Source organism: Pseudophryne corroboree (genome assembly GCF_028390025.1).
Source record: "Pseudophryne corroboree isolate aPseCor3 chromosome 7 unlocalized genomic scaffold, aPseCor3.hap2 SUPER_7_unloc_5, whole genome shotgun sequence".
NCBI classification, from domain to species: Eukaryota; Metazoa; Chordata; class Amphibia; order Anura; family Myobatrachidae; genus Pseudophryne; species Pseudophryne corroboree.
The window spans coordinates 307,763-331,515 of NW_026967614.1; the positions used below are offsets into that span (position 1 = coordinate 307,763).

At 34.8% G+C, this 23,753-nt stretch overlaps 5 non-coding genes across 5 annotated transcripts; all 5 read right to left on the minus strand.

Annotated features, from left to right (window-relative positions):
* Positions 1-10,742: 10,742 nt before the first annotated feature.
* Positions 10,743-10,816, minus strand: TRNAS-ACU (transfer RNA serine (anticodon ACU)). The gene has a single exon. It is a non-coding gene; the product is annotated as a tRNA-Ser (tRNA).
* A 2,264-nt stretch (positions 10,817-13,080) lies between these two features.
* Positions 13,081-13,154, minus strand: TRNAS-ACU (transfer RNA serine (anticodon ACU)). Its single transcript has one exon. It is a non-coding gene; the product is annotated as a tRNA-Ser (tRNA).
* A 1,096-nt stretch (positions 13,155-14,250) lies between these two features.
* On the minus strand, positions 14,251-14,324 carry TRNAS-ACU (transfer RNA serine (anticodon ACU)). The gene has a single exon. It is a non-coding gene; the product is annotated as a tRNA-Ser (tRNA).
* Positions 14,325-15,420: 1,096 nt separating this feature from the next.
* TRNAS-ACU (transfer RNA serine (anticodon ACU)) lies at positions 15,421-15,494 on the minus strand. Its single transcript has one exon. It is a non-coding gene; the product is annotated as a tRNA-Ser (tRNA).
* A 1,096-nt stretch (positions 15,495-16,590) lies between these two features.
* Positions 16,591-16,664, minus strand: TRNAS-ACU (transfer RNA serine (anticodon ACU)). Its single transcript has one exon. It is a non-coding gene; the product is annotated as a tRNA-Ser (tRNA).
* Between the last annotated feature and the right edge of the window lie 7,089 nt (positions 16,665-23,753).

The window sequence follows — 23,753 nt, forward strand, 5'->3', positions numbered from 1 at the left end:
CTTTACCCTATTATTAAAAGGGTAATTGACAAAAACAAACTACATTGTCACCAGAAGAGCAATACAAAATGTACAAGTGATATATTAAAATCATCTTTCCAGCTTGAATTTCAATTATGCATTTGGGCAACGATTTTGTGAGAAACATCTTCACCCTTAAATAAAGATTTACTTAATTCCTTACCTGTGTGCTAATTAGATATCACCTTGTTTTCACAATAAACAGACTTCTACATGAGAAAGCAGCAAGGATGCAGTGGCGTTAATGTTTCCTGGTGTCAACCTGTATTATTTCAGTAGACATTGAAATGAGGATGCATCTTGCTGCCTTTCCAATGAAGCAAGTTTAATTTAGTAATAGGTGAAAAACCATCCCTACAAAGGTGTTAATCAGAGACTTGGCTTTGTGGACACTTTTCAGAGAACAAATTTGTTAGCATAAAAATAAAGCCAGAAAATGAAGAGCTGTTTAATCACTCAATTGGATTTTTTTTGCCAGCATATTTCTTTTTCTCTGCAACCCACTGCTAAATTGTGCTTCCTAGCTGTTTTTATTAAATCACTGAATCAAATCTAACTCTGATTACATCAGAAAAGGCCAGGTACCCTACACCATAACAGGGGGTTTGAAATTTTGACTTGTCTACTTAAAGATCACCAAAATCTGATAACAAGGTCAATTACGTCCCTGGGTGGGATTGAACCACCAACCTTTTGGTTAGTAGCCGGATACACTAACCGATTGCGCCACAGAGACACTTCGCTAAAAATACATTCTGACAAAGGCTAATAAGCATACATCTAGAACGTTTCCTAGAAAAACTTTAAAAAGTCAATAATCTGGAGAGTTTTTGTAAAATGTTTCTTCCATCAACCAACGAAGAAACACATTGGTACTTTCCCATGATGAGTGAGTGCTTCAGGATCTCTTGCACTTACATGTGCAGCAGAGTACTGCAATGGAAGCATGCTGGGCCCATAACCCAGAGGTAGGCAGATTGAAACTATCCTTTGCTATATGCATTTTTTTTTGTTAATTTAAGTAATCAAAACTGGGATTGATATTTTTGCTCTTTTATTTTTACTTGAAGTACAATAACTTTTACCATTTTAATTTGTTTGAATAGTATATTGACAGTATAGTTTTCTTTAAAAAATCCACTTAATTTTCTTTACCCTATTATTAAAAGGGTAATTGACAAAAACAAACTACATTGTCACCAGAAGAGCAATACAAAATGTACAAGTGATATATTAAAATCATCTTTCCAGCTTGAATTTCAATGATGCATTGGGGCAACGATTTTGTGAGAAACATCTTCACCCTTAAATAAAGATTTTCTTAATTCCTTACCTGTGTGCTAATTAGATATCACCTTGTTTTCACATTAAACAGACTTCCACATGAGAAAGCAGCAAGGATGCAGTGGCGTTAATGTTTCCTGGTGTCAACCTGTATTATTTCAGTAGAAATTGAAATGAGGATGCATCTTGCTGCCTTTCCAATGAAGCAAGTTTAATTTAGTAATAGGTGAAAAACCATCCCTACAAAGGTGTTAATCAGAGACTTGGCTTTGTGGACACTTTTCAGAGAACAAATTTGTTAGCATAAAAATAAAGCCAGAAAATGAAGAGCTGTTTCATCACTCAATTGGATTTTTTTTGCCAGCATATTTCTTTTTCTCTGCAACCCACTGCTAAATTGTGCTTCCTAGCTGTTTTTATAAAATCAATGAATCAAATCTAACTCTGATTACATCAGAGAAGGCCAGGTACCCTACACCATAACAGGGGGTTTGAAATTTTGACTTGTCTACTTAAAGATCACCAAAATCTGATAACAAGGTCAATTACATCCCTGGGTGGGATTGAACCATCAACCTTTTGGTTAGTAGCCAGACTCACTAACCGATTGCGCCACAGAGACACTTTGCAAAAAGTACATACTGACAAAGGCTAATAAGCATACATCTAGAACGTTTCCTAGAAAAACTTTAAAAAGTCAATAATCTGGAGAGTTTTTGTAAGATGTTTCTTCCATCAACCAACGAAGAAACACATTGGTACTTTCCCATGATGAGTGAGTGCTTCAGGATCTCTTGCACTTACATGTGCAGCAGAGTACTGCAATGGAAGCATGCTGGGCCCATAACCCAGAGGTAGGCAGATTGAAACTATCCTTTGCTATATGCATTTTTTTTGTTAATTTAAGTAATCAAAACTGGGATTGATATTTTTGCTCTTTTATTTTTACTTAAAGTACAATAACTTTTACCATTTTAATTTGTTTTAATAGTATATTGACAGTATAGTTTTCTTTAAAAAATCCACTTAATTTTCTTTACCCTATTATTAAAAGGGTAATTGACAAAAACAAACTACATTGTCACCAGAAGAGCAATACAAAATGTACAAGTGATATATTAAAATCATCTTTCCAGCTTGAATTTCAATGATGCATTGGGGCAACAATTTTGTGAGAAACATCTTCACCCTTAAATAAAGATTTTCTTAATTCCTAACCTGTGTGCTAATTAGATATCACCTTGTTTTCACATTAAACAGACTTCTACATGAGAAAGCAGCAAGGATGCAGTGGCGTTAATGTTTCCTGGTGTCAACCTGTATTATTTCAGTAGACATTGAAATGAGGATGCATCTTGCTGCCTTTCCAATGAAGCAAGTTTAATTTAGTAATAGGTGAAAAACCATCCCTACAAAGGTGTTAATCAGAGACTTGGCTTTGTGGACACTTTTCAAAGAACAAATTTGTTAGCATAAAAATAAAGCCAGAAAATGAAGAGCTGTTTAATCACTCAATTGATTTTTTCTGCCAGCATATTTCTTTTTCTCTGCAAACCACTGCTAAATTGTGCTTCCTATCTGTTTTTATAAAATCACTGAATCAAATCTAACTCTGATTACATCAGAGAAGGCCAGGTACCCTACACCAGAACAGGGGGTTTGAAATTTTGACTTGTCTACTTAAAGATCACCAAAATCTGATAACAAGGTCAATTACGTCCCTGGGTGGGATTGAACCACCAACCTTTTGGTTTATAGCCGTACACACTAACTGATTGCGCCACAGAGACACTTTGCAAAAGTACATACTGACAAAGGCTAATAAGCATTCATCTAAAACGTTTCCTAGAAAAACTTTAAAAAGTCAATAATCTGGAGAGTTTTTGTAAGATGTTTCTTCCATCCACCAACGAAGAAACACATTGGTACTTTCCCATGATGAGTGAGTGCTTCAGGATCTCTTGCACTTACATGTGCAGCAGAGTACTGCAATGGAAGCATGCTGGGCCCATAACCCAGAGGTAGGCAGATTAAAACTATCCTCTGCTATATGCATTTTTTTTGTTAATTAAAGTAATCCAAAACTGTGATTGATATTTTTGCTCTTTTATTTTTCATTAAAGTACAATAACTTTTACCATTTTAATTTGTTTTAATAGTATATTGAAAGTATTGTTTTCTTTTAAAAATCCACTTAATTTTCTTTACCCTATTATTAAAATGGTAATTGACAAAAACAAACTACATTGTCACCAGAAGAGCAATACAAAATGTACAAGTGATATATTAAAATCATCTTTCCAGCTTGAATTTCAATGATGCATTGGGGCAACGATTTTGTGAGAAACATTTTCACCCTTAAATAAAGATTTTCTTAATTCCTTACCTGTGTGCTAATTAGATATCACCTTGTTTTCACATTAAACAGACTTCCACATGAGAAAGCAGCAAGGATGCAGTGGCGTTAATGTTTCCTGGTGTCAACCTGTATTATTTCAGTAGACATTGAAATGAGGATGCATCTTGCTGCCTTTCCAATGAAGCAAGTTTAATTTAGTAATAGGTGAAAAACCATCCTTACAAAGGTGTTAATCAGAGACTTGGCTTTGTGGACACTTTTCAGAGAACAAATTTGTTAGCATAAAAATAAAGCCAGAAAATGAAGAGCTGTTTAATCACTCAATTGGATTTTTTTTGCCAGCATATTTCTTTTTCTCTGCAACCCACTGCTAAATTGTGCTTCCTAGCTGTTTTTATAAAATCACTTAATCAAATCTAACTCTGATTACATCAGAGAAGGCCAGGTACCCTACACCATAAGAGTGGGTTTGAAATTTTGACTTGTCTACTTAAAGATCACCAAAATCTGATAGCAAGGTCAATTACGTCCCTGGGTGGGATTGAACCACCAACCTTTTGGTTAATAGCCATACACACTAACTGATTGCGCCACAGAGACACTTTGCAAAAGTACATACTGACAAAGGCTAATAAGCATTCATCTAAAACGTTTCCTAGAAAAACTTTAAAAAGTCAATAATCTGGAGAGTTTTTGTAAGATGTTTCTTCCATCAACCAACGAAGAAACACATTGGTACTTTCCCATGATGAGTGAGTGCTTCAGGATCTATTGCACTTACATGTGCAGCAGAGTACAGCAATGGAAGCATGCTGGGCACATAACCCAGAGGTAGGCAGATTGAAACTATCCTCTGCTATATGCATTTTTTTTTTAGATTTATTAAAGTAATCCAAAACTGGGATTGATATGTTGGCTCTTTTATTTTTACTTACAGTACAATAACTTTTACCATATTAATTTGTTTTAATAGTATATTAAAAGTATTGTTTTCTTTCAAAAATCCACTTAATTTTCTTTACCCTATTATTAAAATGGTAATTGACAAAAACAAACTACATTGTCACCAGAAGAGTAATACAAAATGTACAAGTGATATATTAAAATCATCTTTCCAGCTTGAATTTCAATGATGCATTGGGGCAACGATTTTGTGAGAAACATTTTCACCCTTAAATAAAGATTTTCTTAATTCCTTACCTGTGTGCTAATTAGATATCACCTTGTTTTCACATTAAACAGACTTCCACATGAGAAAGCCGCAAGGATGCAGTGGCGTTAATGTTTCCTGGTGTCAACCTGTATTATTTCAGTAGACATTGAAATGAGGATGCATCTTGCTGCCTTTCCAATGAAGCAAGTTTAATTTAGTAATAGGTTAAAAACCATCTTTACAAAGGTGTTAATCAGAGACTTGGCTTTGTGGACACTTTTCAGAGAACAAATTTGTTAGCATAAAAATAAAGCCAGAAAATGAAGAGCTGTTTAATCACTCAATTGGATTTTTTTTGCCAGCATATTTCTTTTTCTCTGCAACCCACTGCTAAATTGTGCTTCCTAGCTGTTTTTATAAAATCACTGAATCAAATCTAACTCTGATTACATCAGAGAAGGCCAGGTACCCTACACCAGAACAGGGGGTTTGAAATTTTGACTTGTCTACTTAAAGATCACCAAAATCTGATAACAAGGTCAATTACGTCCCTGGGTGGGATTGAACCACCAACCTTTTGGTTAATAGACATGCACACTAACTGATTGCGCCACAGAGACACTTTGCAAAAGTCCATACTGACAAAGGCTAATAAGCATTCATATAAAACTTTTCCTAGAAAAACTTTAAAAAGTCAATAATCTGGAGAGTTTTTGTAAGATGTTTCTTCCATCAACCAACGAAGAAACACATTGGTACTTTCCCATGATGAGTGAGTGCTTCAGGATCTCTTGCACTTACATGTGCAGCAGAGTACTGCAATGGAAGCATGCTGGGCCCATAACCCAGAGGTAGGCAGATTGAAACTATCCTTTGCTATATGCATTTTTTTTTGTTAATTTAAGTAATCAAAACTGGGATTGATGTTTTTGCTCTTTTATTTTTACTTAAAGTACAATAACTTTTACCATTTTAATTTGTTTTAATAGTATATTGTAGAAAAGGGAATTGGTCCCTCCAAAGAAATGGGGAACCAAAGAGAAAAAGCCTCTTTGTGGGTGCACTCTTTCAAAAACAATATATATATATGTTATCTTTCAATATTTATTGTGTAAAAAATTATACTTTATTTCGACAATTAAAAATGATGTGTATAGAAAAAAGGGCAAAAATACCTATTGGTATACCCTATAGAACAGATAAATAAGGTACAAAGGTGATTATGTCTCATATAATAAGCTCCTCCAAAATAACAATGTATCTCAAAAGATTCTTTGTAATAGTTTGTAGCAACCCCTGTATATAGTGCTGTGTTTTAGAGTGAGGGCAATAATACCAAAACTCTTAACACGGGATGCGATTTAATAAAATCTGAAATGGAGGAGAGTTGATTAATTACATGCTAGGCGAAAATTTATATGCTGATAACTTAAGTAGGCAAAAAAGGATTATATAGCACTAATATGCTTATTACTGTACTTGTAAAGTATTACACAGTGATATTAAATGTTACACAATAAATGTCAGAAGTAACAAGTCCCACAGTAGGAAGCCGTAACTGACAATCGTTGAATTACCCGGCTAGGGTGAAACGTACGTCCGCTTCTCAAACACTCTGACGTCATTCTGACGTCTTTCCGGGAATCCCGTGTAACGTTCACGGACCCGGATTCGTAGGCAAAACTCCTTTCACGCTTCTCAAGCAAGGATATCCACGGGGGCTACAACAGCAGGACCCTCTCTTAATCAGAGGTATTTCGGCGCGCACTCATTGCGGGACGGGAGTGGGTTTCTTCCTGCAATGACAATATTGTTATCAGGATAACCCCTCTCCGTTTCCCGACAACAGCAAGTAACGCCACTGTCTTTCTTCATACCCGCTCCGGCCGCTGACTCTCTCACCTCCCATTCACTGTGACACCTTTTTCACACATGGGAAGGCAGCAGAAGTCAGTGGATCAACGGCACGGGTACTTTCCAATACTCACCTTTATTATTACAAGGTCAATGTTAACCAATTAATATACCAGTTCTGGTTTTTTAGCATAATCATCCTTGCAGTGAAAATCAATATTTGTTACAGCTGTTTTAGCAGACAGTATTCGTTGTACGCATTAGCGAGACAAATTGATACAAATATAGTATCTAATTCAACGATTGTCAGTTACGGCTTCCTACTGTGGGACTTGTTACTTCTGACATTTATTGTGTAACATTTAATATCACTGTGTAATACTTTACAAGTACAGTAATAAGCATATTAGTGCTATATAATCCTTTTTTGCCTACTTAAGTTATCAGCATATAAATTTTCGCCTAGCATGTAATTAATCAACTCTCCTCCATTTCAGATTTTATTAAATCGCATCCCGTGTTAAGAGTTTTGGTATTATTGCCCTCACTCTAAAACACACCACTATATACAGGGGTTGCTACAAACTATTACAAAGAATCTTTTGAGATACATTGTTATTTTGGAGGAGCTTATTATATGAGACATAATCACCTTTGTACCTTATTTATCTGTTCTATAGGGTATACCAATAGGTATTTTTGCCCTTTTTTCTATACACATCATTTTTAATTGTCGAAATAAAGTATAATTTTTTACACAATAAATATTGAAAGATAATATATATATATATTGTTTTTGAAAGAGTGCACCCACAAAGAGGCTTTTTCTCTTTGGTTCCCCATTTCTTTGGAGGGACCAATTCCCTTTTCTACAAACATATTTAATACCTCTGGGGTCGCACCGCCAACATATATAGAAATCTCTTGTTTCATTGTAATAAATTCATGACACTCTGATACTGTTGGCTCAACATGATTTAATGAAATCAACTGTAGCAGTGCAGGCAAACTCAAACCCTCTGTTTTAATAGTATATTGACAATATAGTTTTCTTTAAAAAATCCACTTAATTTTCTTTACCCTATTATTAAAAGGGTAATTGACAAAAACAAACTACATTGTCACCAGAAGAGCAATACAAAATGTACAAGTGATCTTTCCAGCTTGAATTTCAATGATGCATTGGGGCAACGATTTTGTGAGAAACATCTTCACCCTTAAATAAAGATTTTCTTAATTCCTTACCTGTGTGCTAATTAGATATCACCTTGTTTTCACATTAAACAGACTTCTACATGAGAAAGCAGCAAGGATGCAGTGGCGTTAATGTTTCCTGGTGTCAACCTGTATTATTTCAGTAGACATTGAAATGAGGATGCATCTTGCTGCCTTTCCAATGAAGCAAGTTTAATTTAGTTATAGGTGAAAAACCATCCCTACAAAGGTGTTAATCAGAGACTTGGCTTTGTGGACACTTTTTAGAGAACAAATTTGTTAGCATAAAAATAAAGGCAGAAAATGAAGAGCTGTTTAATCACTCAATTGGATTTTTCTGCCAGCATATTTTTTTTCTCTGCAACCCATTGCTAAATTGTGCTTCCTAGCTGTTTTTTTATAAAATCACTGAATCAAATCTAACTCTGATTACATCAGAGAAGGCCAGGTACCCTACACCATAAGAGGGGGTTTGAAATTTTGACTTGTCTACTTAAATATCACCAAAACCTGATAACAAGGTCAATTACGTCAATGGGTGGGATTGAACCACCAACCTTTTGGTTTATAGCCGTACACACTAACTGATTGCGCCACAGAGACACTTTGCAAAAGTCCATACTGACAAAGGCTAATAAGCATTCATCTAAAACGTTTCCTAGAAAAACTTTAAAAAGTCAATAATCTGGAGAGTTTTTGTAAGATGTTTCTTCCATCCACCAACGAAGAAACACATTGGTACTTTCCCATGATGAGTGAGTGCTTCAGGATCTCTTGCACTTACATGTGCAGCAGAGTACTGCAATGGAAGCATGCTGGGCCCATAACCCAGAGGTAGGCAGATTAAAACTTTCCTCTGCTATATGCATTTTTTTTGTTAATTAAAGTAATCCAAAACTGGGATTGATATTTTTGCTCTTTATTTTTCATTAAAGTACAATAACTTTTACCATTTTAATTTGTTTTAATAGTATATTGAAAGTATTGTTTTCTTTTAAAAATCCACTTAATTTTCTTTACCCTATTATTAAAATGGTAATTGACAAAAACAAACTACATTGTCACCAGAAGAGCAATACAAAATGTACAAGTGATATATTAAAATCATCTTTCCAGCTTGAATTTCAATGATGCATTGGGGGCAACGATTTTGTGAGAAACATTTTCACCCTTAAATAAAGATTTTCTTAATTCCTTACCTGTGTGCTAATTAGATATCACCTTGTTTTCACATTAAACAGACTTCTACATGAGAAAGCAGCAAGGATGCAGTGGTGTTAATGTTTCCTGGTGTCAACCTGTATTATTTCAGTAGACATTGAAATGAGGATGCATCTTGCTGCCTTTCCAATGAAGCAAGTTTAATTTAGTAATAGGTGAAAAACCATCCCTACAAAGGTGTTAATCAGAGACTTGGCTTTGTGGACACTTTTCAGAGAACAAATTTGTTAGCATAAAAATAAAGCCAGAAAATGAAGAGCTGTTTAATCACTCAATTGGATTTTTTTTGCCAGCATATTTCTTTTTCTCTGCAACCCACTGCTAAATTGTGCTTCCTAGCTGTTTTTATAAAATCAATGAATCAAATCTAACTCTGATTACATCAGAGAAGGCCAGGTACCCTACACTATAACAGGGGGTTTGAAATTTTGACTTGTCTACTTAAAGATCACCAAAATCTGATAACAAGGTCAATTACGTCCCTGGGTGGGATTGAACCACCAACCTTTTGGTTAGTAACCGGACACACTAACCGATTGCGCCACAGAGACACTTTGCAAAAAAGTACATACTGACAAAGGCTAATAAGCAAACATCTAGAACGTTTCCTAGAAAAACTTTAGAAAGTCAATAATCTGGAGAGTTTTTGTAAAATGTTTCTTCCATCAACCAACGAAGAAACACATTGGTACTTTCCCATGATGAGTGAGTGCTTCAGGATCTCTTGCACTTACATGTGCAGCAGAGTACTGCAATGGAAGCATGCTGGGCCCCTAACCCAGAGGTAGGCAGATTGAAACTATCCTTTGCTATATGCATTTTTTTTTTGTTAATTTAAGTAATCAAAACTGGGATTGATATTTTTGCTCTTTTATTTTTACTTAAAGTACAATAACTTTTACCATTTTAATTTGTTTTAATAGTATATTGACAATATAGTTTTCTTTAAAAAATCCACTTAATTTTCTTTACCCTATTATTAAAAGGGTAATTGACAAAAACAAACTACATTGTCACCAGAAGAGCAATACAAAATGTACAAGTGATCTTTCCAGCTTGAATTTCAATGAGGCATTGGGGCAACGATTTTGTGAGAAACATCTTCACCCTTAAATAAAGATTTTCTTAATTCCTTACCTGTGTGCTAATTAGATATCACCTTGTTTTCACATTAAACAGACTTCTACATGAGAAAGCAGCAAGGATGCAGTGGCGTTAATGTTTCCTGGTGTCAACCTGTATTATTTCAGTAGACATTGAAATGAGGATGCATCTTGCTGCCTTTCCAATGAAGCAAGTTTAATTTAGTTATAGGTGAAAAACCATCCCTACAAAGGTGTTAATCAGAGACTTGGCTTTGTGGACACTTTTTAGAGAACAAATTTGTTAGCATAAAAATAAAGGCAGAAAATGAAGAGCTGTTTAATCACTCAATTGGATTTTTCTGCCAGCATATTTTTTTTCTCTGCAACCCATTGCTAAATTGTGCTTCCTAGCTGTTTTTTATAAAATCACTGAATCAAATCTAACTCTGATTACATCAGAGAAGGCCAGGTACCCTACACCATAAGAGGGGGTTTGAAATTTTGACTTGTCTACTTAAATATCACCAAAACCTGATCACAAGGTCAATTATGTCCCTGGGTGGGATTGAACCACCAACATTTTGGTTAGTAGCCAGACACACTAACCGATTGCGCCACAGAGACAATTTGCAAAAAGTACATACTGACAAAGGCTAATAAGCATTCATCTAGAACGTTTCCTAGAAAAACTTTAAAAAGTCAATAATCTGGAGAGTTTTTGTAAGAATTTTCTTAAATCAACCAACGAAGAAACACATTGGTACTTTCCCATGATGAGTGAGTGCTTCAGGATCTCTTGCACTTACATGTGCAGCAGAGTACTGCAATTGAAGCATGCTGGGCCCATAACCCAGAGGTAGGCAGATTGAAACTATCCTTTGCTATATGCATTTTTTTTGTTAATTAAAGTAATCCAAAACTGGGATTGATATGTTAGCTATTTTATGTTTACTTAAAGTACAATAACTTTTACCATTTTAATTTGTTTTAATAGTTTATTGACAGTATTGTTTTCTTTCAAAAATCCACTTAATTTTCTTTACCCTATTATTAAAATGGTAATTGACAAAAACAAACTACATTGTCACCAGAAGAGCAATACAAAATGTACAAGTGATATATTAAAATCATCTTTCCAGCTTGAATTTCAATGATGCATTGGGGCAACGATTTTGTGAGAAACATCTTCACCCTTAAATAAAGATTTTCTTAATTCCTTACCTGTGTGCTAATTAGATATCACCATGTTTTCACATTAAACAGACTTCCACATGAGAAAGCAGCAAGGATGCATTGGCGTTAATGTTTCCTGGTGTCAACCTGTTTTATTTCAGTAGACATTGAAATGAGGATGCATCTTGCTGCCTTTCCAATGAAGCAAGTTTAATTTAGTAATAGGTGAAAAACCATCCTTACAAAGGTGTTCATCAGAGACTTGGCTTTGTGGACACTTTTCAGAGAACAAATTTGTTAGCATAAAAATAAAGCCAGAAAATTAAGAGCTGTTTAATCACTCAATTGGATTTTTTTGCCAGCATATTTCTTTTTCTCTGCAACCCACTGCTAAATTGTGCTTCCTATCTGTTTTTATAAAATCACTGAATCAAATCTAACTCTGATTACATCAGAGAAGGCCAGGTACCCTACACCATAAGAGGGGATTTGAAATTTTGACTTGTCTACTTAAAGATCACCAAAATCTGATAACAAGGTCAATTACGTCAATGGGTGGGATTGAACCACCAACCTTTTGGTTTATAGCAGTACACACTAACTGATTGCGCCACAGAGACACTTTGCGAAAGTCCATACTGACAAAGGCTAATAAGCATTCATCTAAAACGTTTCCTAGAAAAACTTTAAAAAGTCAATAATCTGGAGAGTTTTTGTAAGATGTTTCTTCCATCCACCAACGAAAAAACACATTGGTACTTTCCCATGATGAGTGAGTGCTTCAGGATCTCTTGCACTTACATGTGCAGCAGAGTACTGCAATGGAAGCATGCTGGGCCCATAACCCAGAGGTAGGCAGATTAAAACTATCCTCTGCTATATGCATTTTTTTTGTTAATTAAAGTAATCCAAAACTGGGATTGATATTTTTGCTCTTTATTTTTCATTAAAGTACAATAACTTTTACCATTTTAATTTGTTTTAATAGTATATTGAAAGTATTGTTTTCTTTTAAAAATCCACTTAATTTTCTTTACCCTATCATTAAAATGGTAATTGACAAAAACAAACTACATTGTCACCAGAAGAGCAATACAAAATGTACAAGTGATATATTAAAATCATCTTTCCAGCTTGAATTTCAATGATGCATTGGGGGCAACGATTTTGTGAGAAACATTTTCACCCTTAAATAAAGATTTTCTTAATTCCTTACCTGTGTGCTAATTAGATATCACCTTGTTTTCACATTAAACAGACTTCTACATGAGAAAGCAGCAAGGATGCAGTGGCGTTAATGTTTCCTGGTGTCAACCTGTATTATTTCAGAAGACATTGAAATGAGGATGCATCTTGCTGCCTTTCCAATGAAGCAAGTTTAATTTAGTAATAGGTGAAAAACCATCCCTACAAAGGTGTTAATCAGAGACTTGGCTTTGTGGACACTTTTCAGAGAACAAATTTGTTAGCATAAAAATAAAGCCAGAAAATGAAGAGCTGTTTAATCACTCAATTGGATTTTTTTTGCCAGCATATTTCTTTTTCTCTGCAACCCACTGCTAAATTGTGCTTCCTAGCTGTTTTTATAAAATCAATGAATCAAATCTAACTCTGATTACATCAGAGAAGGCCAGGTACCCTACACCATAAGAGGGGCTTTGAAATTTTGACTTGTCTACTTAAAGATCACCAAAATCTGATCACAAGGTCAATTACGTCCCTGGGTGGGATTGAACCACCAACCTTTTGGTTAGTAGCCAGACACACTAACCGATTGCGCCACAGAGACAATTTGCAAAAAGTACATACTGACAAAGGCTAATAAGCATTCATCTAGAACGTTTCATAGAAAAACTTTAAAAAGTCAATAATCTGGAGAGTTTTTGTAAGAATTTTCTTAAATCAACCAACGAAGAAACACATTGGTACTTTCCCATGATGAGTGAGTGCTTCAGGATCTCTTGCACTTACATGTGCAGCAGAGTACTGCAATGGAAGCATGCTGGGCCCATTACCCAGAGGTAGGCAGATTGAAACTATCCTCTGCTATATGCATTTTTTTTGTTAATTAAAGTAATCCAAAACTGGGATTGATATGTTAGCTATTTTATGTTTTACTTAAAGTACAATAACTTTTACCATTTTAATTTTTTTTAATAGTATATTGACAGTATTGTTTTCTTTCAAAAATCCACTTAATTTTCTTTACCCTATTATTAAAATGGTAATTGACAAAAACAAACTACATTGTCACCAGAAGAGCAATACAAAATGTACAAGTGATATATTAAAATCATCTTTCCAGCTTGAATTTCAATGATGCATTGGGGCAACGATTTTGTGAGAAACATCTTCACCCTTAAATAAAGATTTTCTTAATTCCTTACCTGTGTGCTAATTAGATATCACCTTGTTTTCACATTAAACAGACTTCCACATGAGAAAGCAGCAAGGATGCATTGGCGTTAATGTTTCCTGGTGTCAACCTGTATTATTTCAGTAGACATTGAAATGAGGATGCATCTTGCTGCCTTTCCAATGAAGCAAGTTTAATTTAGTAATAGGTGAAAAACCATCCTTACAAAGGTGTTCATCAGAGACTTGGCTTTGTGGACACTTTTCAGAGAACAAATTTGTTAGCATAAAAATAAAGCCAGAAAATGAAGAGCTGTTTAATCACTCAATTGGATTTTTTTGCCAGCATATTTCTTTTTCTCTGCAACCCACTGCTAAATTGTGCTTCCTAGCTGTTTTTATAAAATCACTTTATCAAATCTAACTCTGATTACATCAGAGAAGGCCAGGTACCCTACACCATAAGAGGGGATTTGAAATTTTGACTTGTCTACTTAAAGATCACCAAAATCTGATAACAAGGTCAATTACGTCCCTGGGTGGGATTGAACCACCAACCTTTTGGTTAGTAGCCGGATACACTAACCGATTGTGCCACAGAGACACTTTGCAAAAAGTACATACTGACAAAGACTAATAAGCATTCATCTAAAATGTTTCCTAGAAAAACTTTAAAAAGTCAATAATCTGGAGAGTTTTTGTAAGATGTTTCTTCCATCCACCAACGAAGAAACACATTGGTACTTTCCCATGATGAGTGAGTGCTTCAGGATCTCTTGCACTTACTTGTGCAGCAGAGTACTGCAATGGAAGCATGCTGGGCCCATAACCCAGAGGTAGGCAGATTAAAACTATCCTCTGCTATATGCATTTTTTTTGTTAATTAAAGTAATCCAAAACTGGGATTGATATTTTTGCTCTTTATTTTTCATTAAAGTACAATAACTTTTACCATTTTAATTTGTTTTAATAGTATATTGAAAGTATTGTTTTCTTTTAAAAATCCACTTAATTTTCTTTACCCTATCATTAAAATGGTAATTGACAAAAACAAACTACATTGTCACCAGAAGAGCAATACAAAATGTACAAGTGATATATTAAAATCATCTTTCCAGCTTGAATTTCAATGATGCATTGGGGGCAACGATTTTGTGAGAAACATTTTCACCCTTAAATAAAGATTTTCTTAATTCCTTACCTGTGTGCTAATTAGATATCACCTTGTTTTCACATTAAACAGACTTCTACATGAGAAAGCAGCAAGGATGCAGTGGCGTTAATGTTTCCTGGTGTCAACCTGTATTATTTCAGAAGACATTGAAATGAGGATGCATCTTGCTGCCTTTCCAATGAAGCAAGTTTAATTTAGTAATAGGTGAAAAACCATCCCTACAAAGGTGTTAATCAGAGACTTGGCTTTGTGGACACTTTTCAGAGAACAAATTTGTTAGCATAAAAATAAAGCCAGAAAATGAAGAGCTGTTTAATCACTCAATTGGATTTTTTTTGCCAGCATATTTCTTTTTCTCTGCAACCCACTGCTAAATTGTGCTTCCTAGCTGTTTTTATAAAATCAATGAATCAAATCTAACTCTGATTACATCAGAGAAGGCCAGGTACCCTACACCATAAGAGGGGCTTTGAAATTTTGACTTGTCTACTTAAAGATCACCAAAATCTGATCACAAGGTCAATTACGTCCCTGGGTGGGATTGAACCACCAACCTTTTGGTTAGTAGCCAGACACACTAACCGATTGCGCCACAGAGACAATTTGCAAAAAGTACATACTGACAAAGGCTAATAAGCATTCATCTAGAACGTTTCATAGAAAAACTTTAAAAAGTCAATAATCTGGAGAGTTTTTGTAAGAATTTTCTTAAATCAACCAACGAAGAAACACATTGGTACTTTCCCATGATGAGTGAGTGCTTCAGGATCTCTTGCACTTACATGTGCAGCAGAGTACTGCAATGGAAGCATGCTGGGCCCATTACCCAGAGGTAGGCAGATTGAAACTATCCTCTGCTATATGCATTTTTTTTGTTAATTAAAGTAATCCAAAACTGGGATTGATATGTTAGCTATTTTATGTTTTACTTAAAGTACAATAACTTTTACCATTTTAATTTTTTTTAATAGTATATTGACAGTATTGTTTTCTTTCAAAAATCCACTTAATTTTCTTTACCCTATTATTAAAATGGTAATTGACAAAAACAAACTACATTGTCACCAGAAGAGCAATACAAAATGTACAAGTGATATATTAAAATCATCTTTCCAGCTTGAATTTCAATGATGCATTGGGGCAACGATTTTGTGAGAAACATCTTCACCCTTAAATAAAGATTTTCTTAATTCCTTACCTGTGTGCTAATTAGATATCACCTTGTTTTCACATTAAACAGACTTCCACATGAGAAAGCAGCAAGGATGCATTGGCGTTAATGTTTCCTGGTGTCAACCTGTATTATTTCAGTAGACATTGAAATGAGGATGCATCTTGCTGCCTTTCCAATGAAGCAAGTTTAATTTAGTAATAGGTGAAAAACCATCCTTACAAAGGTGTTCATCAGAGACTTGGCTTTGTGGACACTTTTCAGAGAACAAATTTGTTAGCATAAAAATAAAGCCAGAAAATGAAGAGCTGTTTAATCACTCAATTGGATTTTTTTGCCAGCATATTTCTTTTTCTCTGCAACCCACTGCTAAATTGTGCTTCCTAGCTGTTTTTATAAAATCACTTTATCAAATCTAACTCTGATTACATCAGAGAAGGCCAGGTACCCTACACCATAAGAGGGGATTTGAAATTTTGACTTGTCTACTTAAAGATCACCAAAATCTGATAACAAGGTCAATTACGTCCCTGGGTGGGATTGAACCACCAACCTTTTGGTTAGTAGCCGGACACACTAACCGATTGTGCCACAGAGACACTTTGCAAAAAGTACATACTGACAAAGACTAATAAGCATTCATCTAAAATGTTTCCTAGAAAAACTTTAAAAAGTCAATAATCTGGAGAGTTTTTGTAAGATGTTTCTTCCATCCACCAACGAAGAAACACATTGGTACTTTCCCATGATGAGTGAGTGCTTCAGGATCTCTTGCACTTACTTGTGCAGCAGAGTACTGCAATGGAAGCATGCTGGGCCCATAACCCAGAGGTAGGCAGATTAAAACTATCCTCTGCTATATGCATTTTTTTTGTTAATTAAAGTAATCCAAAACTGGGATTGATATTTTTGCTCTTTTATTTTTCATTAAAGTACAATAACTTTTACCATTTTAATTTGTTTTAATAGTATATTGAAAGTATTGTTTTCTTTTAAAAATCCACTTAATTTTCTTTACCCTATTATTAAAATGGTAATTGACAAAAACAAACTACATTGTCAGCAGAAGAGCAATACAAAATGTACAAGTGATATATTAAAATCATCTTTCCAGCTTGAATTTCAATGATGCATTGGGGCAACGATTTTGTGAGAAACATTTTCACCCTTAAATAAAGATTTTCTTAATTCCTTACCTGTGTGCTAATTAGATATCACCTTGTTTTCACATTAAACAGACTTTTACATGAGAAAGCAGCAAGGATGCAGTGGCGTTAATGTTTCCTGGTGTCAACCTGTATTATTTCAGTAGACATTGAAATGAGGATGCATCTTGCTGCCTTTCCAATGAAGCAAGTTTAATTTAGTAATAGGTGAAAAACCATCCTTACAAAGGTGTTAATCAGAGACTTGGCTTTGTGGACACTTTTCAGAGAACAAATTTGTTAGCATAAAAATAAAGCCAGAAAATGAAGAGCTGTTTAATCACTCAATTGGATTTTTTTGCCAGCATATTTCTTTTTCTCTGCAACCCACTGCTAAATTGTGCTTCCTAGCTGTTTTTATAAAATCACTGAATCAAATCTAACTCTGATTACATCAGAGAAGGCCAGGTACCCTACACCATAAGAGGGGGTTTGAAATTTTGACTTGTCTACTTAAAGATCACCAAAATCTGATAACAAGGTCAATCATGTCCCTGGGTGGGATTGAACCACCAACCTTTTGGTTAATAGCCATACACACTAACTGATTGCGCCACAGAGACACTTTGCAAAAGTGCATACTGACAAAGGCTAATAAGCATTCATCTAAAACGTTTCCTAGAAAAACTTTAAAAAGTCAATAATCTGGAGAGTTTTTGTAAGATGTTTCTTCCATCAACCAACGAAGAAACACATTGGTACTTTCCCATGATGAGTGAGTGCTTCAGGATCTATTGCACTTACATGTGCAGCAGAGTACAGCAATGGAAGCATGCTGAGCACATAACCCAGAGGTAGGCAGATTGAAACTATCCTCTGCTATATGCATTTGTTTTTGTTAATTAAAGTATTCCAAAACTGGGATTGATATGTTGGCTCTTTTATTTTTACTTACAGTACAATAACTTTTACCATTTTAATTTGTTTTAATAGTATATTGACAGTATTGTTTTCTTTCAAAAATCCACTTAATTTTCTTTACCCTATTATTAAAATGGTAATTGACAAAAACAAACTACATTGTCACCAGAAGAGCAATACAAAATGTACAAGTGATATATTAAAATCATATTTCCAGCTTGAATTTCAATGATGCATTGGGGCAACGATTTTGTGAGAAACATTTTCACCCTTAAATAAAGATTTTCTTAATTCCTTACCTGTGTGCTAATTAGATATCACCTTGTTTTCACATTAAACAGACTTCCACATGAGAAAGCAGCAAGGATGCAGTGGCGTTAATGTTTCCTGGTGTCAACCTGTATTATTTCAGTAGACATTGAAATGAGGATGCATCTTGCTGCCTTTCCAATGAAGCAAGTTTAATTTAGTAATAGGTTAAAAACCATCCTTACAAAGGTGTTAATCAGATACTTGGCTTTGTGGACACTTTTCAGAGAACAAATTTGTTAGCATAAAAATAAAGCCAGAAAATTAAGAGCTGTTTAATCACTCAATTGGATTTTTTTTGCCAGAATATTTCTTTTTCTCTGCAACCCACTGCTAAATTGTGCTTCCTAGCTGTTTTTATAAAATCACTGAATCAAATCTAACTCTGATTACATCAGAGAAGGCCAGGTACCCTACACCAGAACAGGGGGATTTGAAATTTTGACTTGTCTACTTAAAGATCACCAAAATCTGATAACAAGGTCAATTACGTCCCTCGGTGGGATTGAACCACCAACCTTTTGGTTAATAGCCGTGCACACTAACTGATTGCGCCACAGAGACACTTTGCAAAAGTCCATACTGACAAAGGCTAATAAGCATTCATCTAAAACGTTTCCTAGAAAAACTTTAAAAAGTCAATAATCTGGAGAGTTTTTGTAAGATGTTTCTTCCATCAACCAACGAAGAAACACATTGGTACTTTCCCATGATGAGTGAGTGCTTCAGGATCTCTTGCACTTACATGTGCAGCAGAGTACAGCAATGGAAGCATGCTGGGCCCTTAACCCAGCGGTAGGCAGATTGAAACTATCCTCTGCTATATGCATTTTTTTTTGTTAATTAAAGTAATCCAAAACTGGGATTGATATTTTGGCTCTTTTATTTTTACTTAAAGTACAATAACTTTTACCATTTTAATTTGTTTTAATAGTATATTGACAGTATTGTTTTCTTTTAAAAATCCACTTAATTTTCTTTACCCTATTATTAAAATGGTAATTGACAAAAACAAACTACATTGTCACCAGAAGAGCAATACAAAATGTACAAGTGATATATTAAAATCATCTTTCCAGCTTGAATTTCAATGATGCATTGGGGCAACGATTTTGTGAGAAACATCTTCACCCTTAAATAAAGATTTTCTTAATTCCTTACCTGTGTGCTAATTAGATATCACCTTGTTTTCACATTAAACAGACTTTTACATGAGAAAGCAGCAAGGATGCAGTGGCGTTAATGTTTCCTGGTGTCAACCTGTATTATTTCAGTAGACATTGAAATGAGGATGCATCTTGCTGCCTTTCCAATGAAGCAAGTTTAATTTAGTAATAGGTGAAAAACCATCCTTACAAAGGTGTTAATCAGAGACTTGGCTTTGTGGACACTTTTCAGAGAACAAATTTGTTAGCATAAAAATAAAGCCTGAAAATGAAGAGCTGTTTAATCGCTCAATTGGATTTTTTTGCCAGCATATTTCTTTTTCTCTGCAACCCACTGCTAAATTGTGCTTCCTAGCTGTTTTTATAAAATCACTGAATCAAATCTAACTCTGATTACATCAGAGAAGGCCAGGTACCCTACACCATAAGAGGGGGTTTGAAATTTTGACTTGTCTACTTAAAGATCACCAAAATCTGATAACAAGGTCAATTATGTCCCTGGGTGGGATTGAACCACCAACCTTTTGGTTAATAGCCATACACACTAACTGATTGCGCCACAGAGACACTTTGCAAAAGTACATACTGACAAAGGCTAATAAGCATTCATCTAAAATGTTTCCTAGAAAAACTTTAAAAAGTCAATAATCTGGAGAGTTTTTGTAAGATGTTTCTTCCATCAACCAACGAAGAAACACATTGGTACTTTCCCATGATGAGTGAGTGCTTCAGGATCTATTGCACTTACATGTGCAGCAGAGTACAGCAATGGAAGCATGCTGAGCACATAACCCAGAGGTAGGCAGATTGAAACTATCCTCTGCTATATGCATTTGTTTTTGTTAATTAAAGTATTCCAAAACTGGGATTGATATGTTGGCTCTTTTATTTTTACTTACAGTACAATAACTTTTACCATTTTAATTTGTTTTAATAGTATATTGACAGTATTGTTTTCTTTCAAAAATCCACTTAATTTTCTTTACCCTATTATTAAAATGGTAATTGACAAAAACAAACTACATTGTCACCAGAAGAGCAATACAAAATGTACAAGTGATATATTAAAATCATATTTCCAGCTTGAATTTCAATGATGCATTGGGGCAACGATTTTGTGAGAAACATTTTCACCCTTAAATAAAGATTTTCTTAATTCCTTACCTGTGTGCTAATTAGATATCACCTTGTTTTCACATTAAACAGACTTCCACATGAGAAAGCAGCAAGGATGCAGTGGCGTTAATGTTTCCTGGTGTCAACCTGTATTATTTCAGTAGACATTGAAATGAGGATGCATCTTGCTGCCTTTCCAATGAAGCAAGTTTAATTTAGTAATAGGTTAAAAACCATCCTTACAAAGGTGTTAATCAGAGACTTGGCTTTGTGGACACTTTTCAGAGAACAAATTTGTTAGCATAAAAATAAAGCCAGAAAATTAAGAGCTGTTTAATCACTCAATTGGATTTTTTTTGCCAGCATATTTCTTTTTCTCTGCAACCCACTGCTAAATTGTGCTTCCTAACTGATTTTATAAAATCACTGAATCAAATCTAACTCTGATTACATCAGAGAAGGCCAGGTACCCTACACCAGAACAGGGGGATTTGAAATTTTGACTTGTCTACTTAAAGATCACCAAAATCTGATAACAAGGTCAATTACGTCCCTGGGTGGGATTGAACCACCAACCTTTTGGTTAATAGCCATGCACACTAACTGATGGCGCCACAGAGACACTTTGCAAAAGTCCATACTGACAAAGGCTAATAAGCATTCATCTAAAACGTTTCCTAGAAAAACTTTAAAAAGTCAATAATCTGGAGAGTTTTTGTAAGATGTTTCTTCCATCAACCAACGAAGAAACACATTGGTACTTTCCCATGATGAGTGAGTGCTTCAGGATCTCTTGCACTTACATGTGCAGCAGAGTACAGCAATGGAAGCATGCTGGGCCCATAACCCAGCGGTAGGCAGATTGAAACTATCCTCTGCTATATGCATTTTTTTTTTGTTAATTAAAGTAATCCAAAACTGGGATTGATATTTTGGCTCTTTTATTTTTACTTAAAGTACAATAACTTTTACCATTTTAATTTGTTTTAATAGTATATTGACAGTATTGTTTTCTTTTAAAAATCCACTTAATTTTCTTTACCCTATTATTAAAATGGTAATTGACAAAAATAAACTACATTGTCACCAGAAGAGCAATACAAAATATACAAGTGATATATTAAAATCATCTTTCCAGCTTGAATTTCAATGATGCATTGGGGCAACAATTTTGTGAGAAACATCTTCACCCTTAAATAAAGATTTTCTTAATTCCTTACCTGTGTGCTAATTAGATATCACCTTGTTTTCACATTAAACAGACTTCCACATGAGAAAGCAGCAAGGATACAGTGGCATTAATGTTTCCTGGTGTCAACCTGTATTATTTCAGTAGACATTGAAATGAGGATGCATCTTGCTGCCTTTCCAATGAAGCAAGTTTAATTTAGTAATAGGTGAAAAACCATCCCTACAAAGGTGTTAATCAGAGACTTGGCTTTGTGGACACTTTTCAGAGAACAAATTTGTTAGCATAAAAATAAAGCCAGAAAATGAAGAGCTGTTTAATCACTCAATTGGATTTTTTTTGCCAGCATATTTCTTTTTCTCTGCAACCCACTGCTAAATTGTGCTTCCTAGCTGTTTTTATTAAATCACTGAATCAAATCTAACTCTGATTACATCAGAAAAGGCCAGGTACCCTACACCATAACAAGGGGTTTGAAATTTTGACTTGTCTACTTAAAGATCACCAAAATCTGATAACAAGGTCAATTACGTCCCTGGGTGGGATTGAACCACCAACCTTTTAGCTAGTAGCCGGATACACTAACCGATTGCGCCACAGAGATACTTCACAAAAAGTACATACTGACAAAGGCTAATAAGCATACATCTAGAACGTTTCCTAGAAAAACTTTAAAAAGTCAATAATCTGGAGAGTTTTTGTAAGATGTTTCTTCCATCAACCAAAGAAGAAACACATTGGTACTTTCCCATGATGACTGAGTGCTTCAGGATCTCTTGCACTTACATGTGCAGCAGAGTACTGCAATGGAAGCATGCTGGGCCCATAACCCAGAGGTAGGCAGATTGAAACTATCCTTTGCTATATGCATTTTTTTTTGTTAATTTAAGTAATCAAAACTGGGATTGATATTTTTGCTCTTTTATTTTTACTTAAAGTACAATAACTTTTACCATTTTAATTTGTTTTAATAGTAAATTGACAGTATAGTTTTTTTTAAAAAATCCACTTAATTTTCTTTACCCTATTATTAAAAGGGTAATTGACAAAAACAAACTACATTGTCACCAGAAGAGCAATACAAAATGTACAAGTGATATATTAAAATCATCTTTCCAGCTTGAATTTCAATGATGCATTGGGGCAACGATTTTGTGAGAAACATCTTCACCCTTAAATAAAGATTTTCTTAATTCCTTACCTGTGTGCTAATTAGATATCACCTTGTTTTCACATTAAACAGACTTCTACATGAGAAAGCAGCAAGGATGCAGTGGCGTTAATGTTTCCTGGTGTCAACCTGTATTATTTCAGTAGACATTGAAATGAGGATGCATCTTGCTGCCTTTCCAATGAAGCAAGTTTAATTTAGCAATAGGTGAAAAACCATCCCTACAAAGGTGTTAATCAGAGACTTGGCTTTGTGTACACTTTTCAGAGAACAAATTTGTTAGCATAAAAATAAAGCCAGAAAATGAAGAGCTGTTTAATCACTCAATTTGATTTTTTTTGCCAGCATATTTCTTTTTCTCTGCAACCGACTGCTAAATTGTGCTTCCTAGCTGTTTTTATAAAATCAATGAATCAAATCTAACTCTGATTACATCAGAGAAGGCCAGGTACCCTACACCATAAGAGGGGGTTTGAAATTTTGACTTGTCTACTTAAAGATCATCAAAATCTGATAACAAGGTCAATTACGTCCCTGGGTGGGATTGAACCACCAACCTTTCGGTTAGTAGCCGGACTCACTAACCGATTGCGCCACAGAGACACTTTGCAAAAAGTACATACTGACAAAGGCTAATAAGCATACATCTAGAACGTTTCCTAGAAAAACTT